The sequence below is a fragment of the Arvicanthis niloticus genome, chromosome 7 (genome assembly GCF_011762505.2).
Source record: "Arvicanthis niloticus isolate mArvNil1 chromosome 7, mArvNil1.pat.X, whole genome shotgun sequence".
NCBI classification, from domain to species: domain Eukaryota; kingdom Metazoa; phylum Chordata; class Mammalia; order Rodentia; family Muridae; genus Arvicanthis; species Arvicanthis niloticus.
In genome coordinates, this window is record NC_047664.1 from 67197278 (window position 1) to 67207936 (window position 10659).

Below are 10659 nucleotides of genomic sequence, written 5' to 3' on the forward strand. Positions count from 1 at the left end.
ACAAGAGAAGTTGACTATGCGTTTGGAACAGACACCATTTTGCTGCTCCTGTTGTGTTTTCTTTTAGGTTTTGAAGACAGAGTCTACGTAGCCCAGACTGGCCTAAAACTTGCTACCATCCTTCTGCCTCACCCCCGCCCCCATGGTGATTTTTTTTCTTCCTTTTCAGCACAGTCTCATGGGCTTTATACACCTGAGGTTGGCCTTGAACTTTTGATCCTCGTTTCTCCTTCCCAATTGGGATGATTATAGGCCTGTACCACACCCTGCACATGTTTTTCTGACTATTTCAATCTACGTTTTTGAATATGAGTATAAAAGGCTGCAGGTATAGAGGCCTTAAAACATAGTATGGTAGTGTTACGTAGCATTGTAGTGTTTCAACGTCGACTGATAAAGACAGAGTCTGAATTACTTGGGCTGCCTATGACTACATCTTTTTTGCCGGGAGCATGTGTCTCTATCCCTGGTATGCCCATGCTTTTCGTAATTAAATTGCTTGTCATCATAATTTAAAGACTATGTGAATGATACCCAATGGTATTTGGTCTGTGTGCATCTTCCTTAAAATGTAGAGTAAGACATGGTGTTTTACTCCTGTAACCCCAGCACTGGGAGGCTGACAGGATTGAGATTTGAGAGGACCCGTCCCCAAAATATTATGAAGTCTCACTGAGACACCGTGGGTGTGGTGTGTCCTCCAAGGTTGATGTGTTAAAGACATCCCTCAGGAGTGGCATCCAGTGAGAGGTTCTGCTTCACTGCTCAGGGGCTTGAGTAGTTCTTGTATCCTCAGCTAGAGTTTTGCTAGAATAGGTTATACTAAAAGCCAGCAGGGGCAACATGGATGAATCAGACTGACAATAGTTCCTTTCAGTAAAGTTCAGAAGAAAAGATTAAAGAGTCATAAACCAGGCCCATAACCTCAGCACTTGAGAGGCCAATGCTGGAGCATCAGAAGTTCAAGACCATCCTCAGCTACAAAATGAGGTCAAGGCCAGCCATTAGACCTTGTTGTCTCAAAACCCAAAAGAAGGGGTTGGGGGATGGGTTAGTAAATAAGAATGTTTTCTGTGGGAGCATGAATTAAGACCTTAGTTCCAGTTCCCAGCACCCACATAAAAGTGGGGCAGGCCTCGAGTCCCTGTAACTGCAGTGGTGGGGTGAGGGCTGGAGGGAGCACACGCCGCACTTACAAAAGAACCGCAAAACCTTTAGCATAAAAGTATCTTCAAAAATTATGTCCACATACAAAGTAAAGGGATTTTTATTTTAAAAATTTAAAATTCTATCTTGCTCGAGTTAAAGACACTTTGTCACTATGTGATTTATTTTTCTCAATAATGCTACTACCATGAGACCATGGGGGAGTACTTGAAGCTTTTTTGTTTGTTTGTTTTCTTTGTTTTGCTTAAGCTTGAAGACAATTTTATTAGAGTTTGAAAGAAAGCAACAGGGAAGACAAGCTGTGAATCTTGACGGTGGAGGTCAGCAGGCAGGGCTGTGGCAGAAGGAAGGTCAGTTTCAGAGGAAGCCCAGAGCGCCTGGGAAGCCATGCCTGACACTGGCCAACATTGGAAAAAGAGAAAGAGAAAATGGAGATAATAAGCTTAGCCGAGAAACAGCACATTAGTAAGAGGAACTTTGAATTAAGACTCCACAACATGGAACTTTTAGTGAAGGCCTGCTGGTGCCAACCTGTAATTACAACTACAGAGAGGCTGAGGCAGGGGGATCACAAGTTCAAGCCCAGCCTGAGCTACAAAGTGAATTAGTTCAAAGCCAGTTTGGGCAGCTTAGTAAAACTCTATCTCAAAATAGGACAAAGAGTGAAACTGGTCTGTTACAGCACATGCACAGACCCCAGGATGTAGAGACGGAGGACCTGGAGTTCAGGTTCAGCCTCAGCTACATAGAGAGTTGGAGGCCAGGCTGGGCTAAATGAGAGCCTATCTCAAGAACTTGGGTCATGCTAACATGGAGAGTGACTTATGCATACACCTAACCTCTAAATGCTTTTCTGTTGCAGCTTTTTATCAGACTAGCTTGCACCTGGCATGACAACATTTAATATGAGTTGAAATAAATGTTACATGACGAAATCAAAGAAAAGAAAAGTTAAAAAGGGTGTGCGTAATATAGCTCAGTGGTCTGGCTCGTCTAGATGGCACGAGGCATTCGATTCGATTCAGCCCCCTTTATGACAAGCAAGCAATGGCAGAGGAACTGTCAGGTGAGTTACAGCCATGCCAAACTGCCAGCTTACATTGTATCTACAGCTTAAGGAACCCGAGGTCCTTAATTTTTGTTTGTTCCACTCTCTTTAGATTCAGCAGGAGCTGTTTCCTTCTTTTTATTTGCTTATTTAATTATTTAGATAAGGTTGCACTATGGTGCCATAATGGGCCTCAAGCTCCCAACCTTAAGTTTTCTCTCTTACAGCCTCCTTTGTAGCTGGGACTGCAGTGAGTAGCGCCCCCCCAGCCTGAGCTAACTTAGGTAGATTCTGATTTTTTTTCTTCTTTTTCTCTTTCTTTTTAATCAGTCATGCATCCTTCCTTGTTTTTTTTTTTTTTTTTTTTTTTTTAAGATTAACTATCTACTTAAGATTTGTTCTTTTTTTTTTTAAGATTTATTTATTTTATGTAAGTACACTATCACTGACTTCAGACAAGCCAGAAGAGGGCATCGGATCCCATTACAGATGGTTGCGAGCCACCATGTGGTTGCTAGGAATTTAGGAGTTGGGATTTATAATTATTTCCCTTTTTATTTTGATGTATTGTATGCACTGCTTTACAAATATTAATTAGAGCATGTTGGCTGATGATATGATTGGAGTCTATTGTTTTTGAGACAGGATCTCTCTGTGTAGCTCTGGCTGTCCTGGAACTCTGGACCAGGCTGGTCTCAGGTTCAGAGATCTGCTTGCCTCTGCCGTTTGAGTACTGGAATTAAAGGTGTAGACCACCACCACCACCACCACCACCACAACAACAACAACAACAACAACAACGACCTATAGGTATTATTGGAGTGTTTAACATTCACTTTTTTAAAAAAATTACATTTAACAATCGATTGATTGGGCTGGAAGCTCATATCACAGCCCGAATACGGAGATCAGAGGACAGCCTTGGGAGCTAATTCTTTCTTCCCACAACATGGGTCCCAGAGATGGAACTTAGATGTCAGCCTCAATATCAGTTGCTTTTACTTTCTGATCTGTCTTGCTGGCTGTGTAGTGGATTCTAAAATAAATAAGTTCTTTTTTTTTTTTTTTGACAGGGTTTCTCTGTATAGCCCTGGCTGTCCTGGAACTCACTCTGTACACCAGGCTGGCCTCGAACTCAGAAATCCGCCTGCATCTGCCTCCCAAGTGCTGGGATTAAAGGCGTGCACCACCACTGCCCAGCAGTCTTGAACTTCCGATTCTTCCACCTCTACCTCTCCCGTGCTAGATTTTATGCTGAGCTGGAGGTCAGACCCACGGCTTTGTGCATAGCAGGTAAGCACTAGCACTCTGACAACTGAGCTAAACCCCCGACTCTCTGCATTTGTTTTTGGTAAAAGATCTTTCTATGTAGCCATGGCTAGCCTGAAACACACTGTTGATCAGGCTGACTCCCAGTTTAGGGCAATCCCGTATCTGCCTCAGTGCTAAGGGGATTACAGGTATGTGCGTGCTCCCCACCCAAGAGATTTAGGATGATTTTTAAAAAATGACAGACTAGCTGGGTGGACTCTAATCCCAGCATTCAGGAGGCAGAACCAAGCAGATCTCTGTGAGTTTGAGTTCAGCCTGGTCTGGAGTTCTACAGCCTGAGCTATATAGAAATACACTGGAGAGAGAGAGAGAGAGAGAGAGAGAGAGAGAGAGAGAGAGAGAGAGAGAGAGAGAGGTGTGTGTGTGTGTGTGTGTGTGTGTGTGTGTGTGTGTGTGAGACAAAAGCTCGGTGTGGTTGACGAGTCCTGTGATCCCAGTATTAGGAAGTACAGCAGGCAGGAAGACTGCTTGCTGCAAGTTTATGATGACCCAGCTCTTCACAGACTGTTTTCAGGCTTGTCTATGAAGTGAGGCCCTGTCTTAAAACAAACAAATAAACAAAAAATAAAATAAAGAAGGGGCTTGGGAGATGGTACAGTGGTTAAGAGTACTGGATGTTCTTCCAAAGGACCCAGGTTCAGTTCCCAACACTCATATGGCAGCTCATATCTGTCAGTAACTCCAGTTACAGGGTTTTGAACACACTCACACAGACATACATGCAGGCAAAACACCAATGCACATAAAATAAAAATAAATAACATCAAAATAAGTAAATAAAATGTGATAGCCAGGTATTATAGAACCTGTCTACAAAGATAGAAAGATTGTAAATTTGAGGCCATCCTGAACTACATCTGAAATCAAGGCTAGCCTGAGCTACATAGCAAAACCTCTCTTTAAAAAAAAAAAAAAAAAGAGCCGGGGCAGTGGTGGCACACGCCTTTAATCCCAGCACTTGGAAGGCAGAGGCAGCAGATTTCTGAGTTCCAGGCCAGCTGGGTCTACAGAGTGAGTTCCAGGACAGCCAGGGCTATACAGAAAAACTTTGTCCAAAAAAAAAAAAAAAAGAAAAGAAAAAGAAAAGGAAGAAAGAAAGAAAAAAAAGAAAAAGGAAAGAAAAAGAAAAAAGAAAAAGAAAAAACAAAAGAAAGAAAGAAAGAAAAAAAGAAAGAAAGAAAGAAACTGGATAAAAAAAATAACTGAGCAGTGTTAGCCCACACCTTTGTTTTTTTTGTTTTGTTTTTTGTTTTTTGTTTTTTGTTTTTTGTTTTTTTTTTTGAGACAGGGTTTCTCTGTGTAGTCCTGGCTGTCCTGGAACTCACTCTGTAGACCAGGCTGGCCTCGAACTCAGAAATCTGCGCCACCACGGCCCGGCTAGCCCACACCTTTAATCCTGGCACTCAGGAGGCAGATACAGGGTGATCTCTGAGTTTGAGGCCAGCCTGGTCTACAGAGTGAATTTCCTGACAGCTAGGGGTACACAGAGAAACCCTGTCTTGAAAACAAAAAACAAAAAAAGACAATGGACCGAGTCTGTAGCTCAGTGGCAGATCATTTACCTAACATCTCTTAGGTCCTGAGTTAAATTCCCAACACCACAAAAACACACTAAAGAAAACTGATAGACAAAACCTACATCTAATGAGATAAAGAACCTAGTCACTAGTGTGAGCAAGCAGCTGAGAGACACAGGTAGACAGCAAAAGAGGTAGATAGTGATAGACCCCCTGGTGCCTTATAGACACACACACCCCGGGCCCCCCACCCCCCAGGGTAAAAACCCAAGAAAGAACTGAAAGACCATCAAGAAGACAGTCCAGTTCTCCTGAAGCTGCTTCCTCCTTACTTTTTAAAGAGACCTCCAGAAACCCTGTTGTTCCCCCCTCACCTTCACCATCTCCACCCACAACCACCCACCCCCTGCACAAAATAGGGATGAGACTGGATGGGAAGACCCTGGAGACTGTCAGGGCTTTGAGTTTTTTCATTCTGCTGAATCTCCTTTGCCTGGAGATCTCCCATCCTCGGTGGGCCTCCCCCCCACCCCCCCAGTCCCTCCCCCCCACCCCTCATCCCCCCCCCACATTCACACAGTCACCCTCCTGCTGTGGGCTTTAAGTTAAGTCTGAATTGCCAGAGGAAATTGTTATCTCTCTCTCCAATGCAATAGCCAGGCAAGATCTCAAGACCCACCTCTACCGGTAACAGCTCTTTCTTTGCATCTAGATCTGTAGCCAGATTCAAGTCCCAGCAGGTCTCTGAAAGCGAGGTACCAACTGAAACCTGTGAAGAGGTACACTGGCTTGGAAAGAATCATTTGAATAGACACGTTTATATCATCGGAGATCCAGGGACTGTGTGTGAGAAAGGTTATTAGAGGTGTTGGGTAACGGTGAGAACATGAACCTGAATCTGGCTAGTTTAAATACAAACCCATTAAGAGAGTCTAAGTTTACTGTTGTCACCACGGGAGTTCCAAAAGTCCTTACAGGCGGGCACAGAAGCAAATGCCTCTAATTCCTGTCCTCAGGAGGAGAGAATCTGAGAGATTGAGGCTAGCCTGGGTATTGCGAGTCTGCTATGTTCCAACCATAGACAGCCATGTTTGTGTCTCTTCACAGTGTCAGAATTTATTGAGTAACAATACACTTACAGGCTACAGTGATTTTGTTGCCTGACAATTTCCAAGTTGCCCCTATTTCCCTTGATAGATGATTAACAAGCACAAATTCTTTTGTCCTGATCTATTTGTAGTTTTAATTTTGTGTGTGGTATTATATGTTTGTGGTATGCGCACATATGCTCGTGTGTGGAGGCCTGAAGTTGGTTATCTCCCCTCCCCCCCACCCCCCGTGGGGCTGGATAGATGGCTCAGTGATTAAGAAAACTTGTTCTTGCTGAGGACCTGTGTTCAATTAGAGCACCTACGTGTTGACTTACAACCATTGTAACTTCGAATTCAGGTGATCTAATGGGCCCTCTTGGGCACCAGACACACCCTTGGTACACATATGTGCAGGCAAAACATGTACATGTAGAATAAATTTTAAAGAATTAAAAGATTTATTATTTTTAGTTAGGTGTATGTGGATGTATCTATGCTTAGGTATGTGCATGAGTGTGGGGGCCCGCTGAGTCAGAGGTATCAGATCTCATATAGATAGAATTACAGGCAATTATGAGCTGTCTGATGTGCGGGCAGAGAACTGAATTCAGGTCCTCTGAATTTGGGTTATGAGCAATATTCACTCTTAACTATTGAGCCATCTATCCAAACCCTCCTTATTTATTTATTTACTTATTTTTGAGACAGGATATCTCCCCCTCCCCTATATATAATTATGTAGACCAGGCTGGCCTTGAACTCACAGATTCACAGAAATCTGACAGCCTGTTTGTCCAGTGTTAGCATTAAAGGCATATTCTCTCATGTTCTCATGCCTGGGCAGCCACCTTTATTTTTTGAGATAAGGTCTTAGTCAGGGTTTCTATGCTGTGATAGAACACTACAGCCAAAATCAATGTGAGGAAATGATTTATACGGCTTACTTCTATCACAGTCTATTATCTAAGACAGTCAGGACAGGATTAAAGAAGGTGGGAATGTGGAGGCAGGAGCTGATGCAAAGGCCATGGAGAAGCACTGCTTAATGACTTATTCTTGTGGCTCATTTGGCCTGCTTTTTTGTAGCACCCAGGACCACCAGCCCAGGGGCAGAACTATCCATGATGAGTTAGGCCCTCCCACATCAATAATCAATTAAGAAAATGTGCCACAGGCTTGCCCACATGCCAGTCTTGGTGGGTGGATTTTCTTTTTTCTTTTCTTTCTTACTTTCTTTTTTTTTGAGGGTTTGAGGGAGTTGAGACAGGGCTTCTCTGTGTAGTCCTGACTGTCCTAGAACTTGTTCTGTAGACCAAGCTGACCTCTACCTCATAGATCTACCTGTCTCTGCCTTCCAAATGCTGGATTAAAGGGGTTAGACACTATGCCCAGTTTGGTGGGTGCATTTTCTGAATTGAGTTCTCTTTTCTCAAGTGACTCTAGCTTGTATCAAGATAACATAAAACTAGCCGACACATGGTTCCTCACTAAAATCTGGAGCTTAGTTATTCAGCAAGGTGGGCTGGCCGATGAGGTTTTTGTCTTCACACTGCAGTGGTTACAGGGACACACTGACACGCTTGTCTTTTTATGTGGATTCTGGAGACCCAAACTCAGATCCTTTTGTTTATGTGGCAGGTACTTCTCCCACTGAGACATCTCCCAATCCCTTTTCTCCCAATCTTAATTGCTAATATTAATGCTCATCCCACACATTACATATCACACAGTAATTATACTTGTGTGTATATACGTTGGTTACAAGAGTTAATGAGGCCACAGTAAAGCTCGAGGAGTTCAAAGAGGCTTTACTGTAGGCAAAGGCTGACAGAGGTGAGCGGCATCTCAGGCACAGGAGGCTATTAGATAGTCAAGTCCACTTGACAGCTGCTAGAGGTCTCCCCACAGAGTACAGGCAGAGTCACAGGCTGACGCAAAGACTCAATTTTGAGCTGGGCATGGTGTTGTACACCTTTAATCCCAGCACTCAGGAGACAGAGGCAGATCTCTCTGAGTTCCAGACCAACTACATAGTAAGTTTCAGGACAGCCAAGACAGCGTCATGAGCTCCTGTCTCAAAAAATAAATAAGATTCCATGGGTGGGTGGAGCTGCTCCAGTGACGTGTAGGGCTGAGTTCAGGGGGACACACAAGCAGATGCGTGTATGGCTGTTTAATAGGCCGTGTCAGCAGTAGAGACCAAGCTGAGCTGAAGATATTGGACAGTCAGGACTTGTCCATCCGTCTTCTGCCTATTGGTCCTTTGACAAGACACATATAGCTAAGTAGGGGCTGTCATTATCACAGAGCTTGGTTTTCTTTCCCATGTGTGTGAGTGTGTGTGAGTGTGTGTGTGTGTTTCTGTTCAGGCATGTGTGAGTATGTAGGCTAGATGATGTCAGGTGCTTACCTCCTCTTTCTTCTCTTCCTCCTCCTCTTTCTTTTCCCCTCTGCATCATCATCATCATCACCATCATCATCATCACTATCATCTCGAAGCAGGGCTCTCACTGAACCTGAGGCTGGCCAGTTCAGCTAGCTGACCAGAAAGCTCCTGTCTTTGCTTCTCCAGCACTGGGATTACATCCGTGAAGCACTAGGCCTAGATTTTTTACATGGGGGCTAGGAATTGAATTTATGCTTGCATGACAAACACTTTACCTACTAACCCCATCTCTACAGCTCCCTGGTACCTACTCTATGTGGAATTTAGGTATTTCTGTGTCTTCGGTCTGGTGAGTCTGATAAGTTCCCTGGCCTGTCTCCTGTCTTCCTGATACTTTAATATGCCTCTGTGATCACATGGGTTCAATGGTTTTTGTTTTTTTGTTTTTTTTTTTTTGTTTTTTTTTTTTTAGACAGAGTCTCACTGTGTAGCTCTAGCTATCCCGGATTTCATTATGTAGATATTCTTTTCTTTTTCTCTTTTAGACTTATTTAATTTTATATGGATCAGTGTTTTGCCTGTATGTATGTATGTATGTATGTGCATCACATATGTACCTGGTGCCCAGGGAGTCCAGAAGAAAGTCAGATCCCTTGGAACTGGAATTACAGACAGTTGTGGGTACCAAGAACCATACCTGGGTCCTCTACAAGAACAGCAAGTCTTCTCCTTCTTTTTCTTTTTTAAAAAAATCCTAGGATGTTTATTACAAAGGTAAACTCTGATCCCTTAGATGGGCTTATCGGTAGGATTTCTGGTATTGGACATGGGCACCAGGACCTCCAAACCTTTTGGGTTCGCAGCGACGGGGTGGGGTGGGGGGGTGGGGTGGGGTGGGGGGGTGGGGCAGCTACAAGCATGGTCCAATTGTACTGGTTGAGGATATCTCCTGCTCGATCATCTCCAGGGGTGATGAGCCCGTTTCCTGGTTTGCAGCGGGCCACAGCTGTGGCTGCCTTCTTGCGTCCAAAGACCTGCACGGACTGCAGCGGACCCTTGGCCAGCATAGCTGCAAGTATGAACACGAGCTCCTCCCTTTGCAGCGCCGCCACCGGGAAAGCAAGTCTTCTTAAATACAAAGCCACCTCTCTAGTCCAAAGAATGATATATTTTTTTAAAAGGTTTATTTACACTGTACACTGTAGCTGTCTTCAGACATACCAGAAGAGGGCATCAGATCCCATCAGATGGTTGTGAGCCACCATGTGGTTGCTGGGAATTGAACTCAGGACTGCTGGAACAGCAGTCAGCTCTTAACCGCTGAACCATCTCTCCAGCCCCGAATGAAGATATTCTAAAGAGACACTGTACCTTTCCCTTTGGCTAATAGACTGTTAAAAGAACACTCCCCAAATAATTAGAATTTCTCCAGGAATCTCACGCTGGGAAAAGGAAAAGTCCCTGAAGCCTGGTGATAGCCATGGAGACACTTGTCTCCAGGAAGATCTCACTCAGCCTGACAACTTGTCAGGTCACTTTGAAGGAGAGACTGGAGCTGGCAGGGGATGATGATGATCGAGGTCACACCTTGAGTCCACTGCTAAATTCTACTTCTTGCCCTCCATTTAAACCTAAGCCTGAGCTAGAGAGAGATCTCAGTGACTAAGGCCACCTGCCAAGCCTGACAACCGGAGTCAATCACCAGGATGTAAATGGTAGAAGGGATGAACCAGCCTCTAACTAACCTCTGAGGGTGTGCACATGTGCTCCCTCTCCCTCTCACAAGTAAACAATGTAACAGCAGCAGCAGCAGCAACTGAGAGGAATAAATTGGCCTGAGACAGGCTGACTCCATGACAGGCTGCAAACTAGCAGTTCCGGGGACCAGGCCTGAATTTCTACTTCCCAGAACTGAGCAAGTCAGTTACTGGAACAACCGAAGGCTTTTGGAAAAGGGACCTCTCCCCAGCTTGTAAAAGGAGAGTTAGTCAAGCTTGTGGCCACGAGGTCAGGAGCTACCCCTCCTTGACATGAAGCAAGAATAGTTAGTCTGAACCATAACATCACCCAGACCCCCAGAGATAGAACCCACCAATCCAGATATACACCACCCACCCT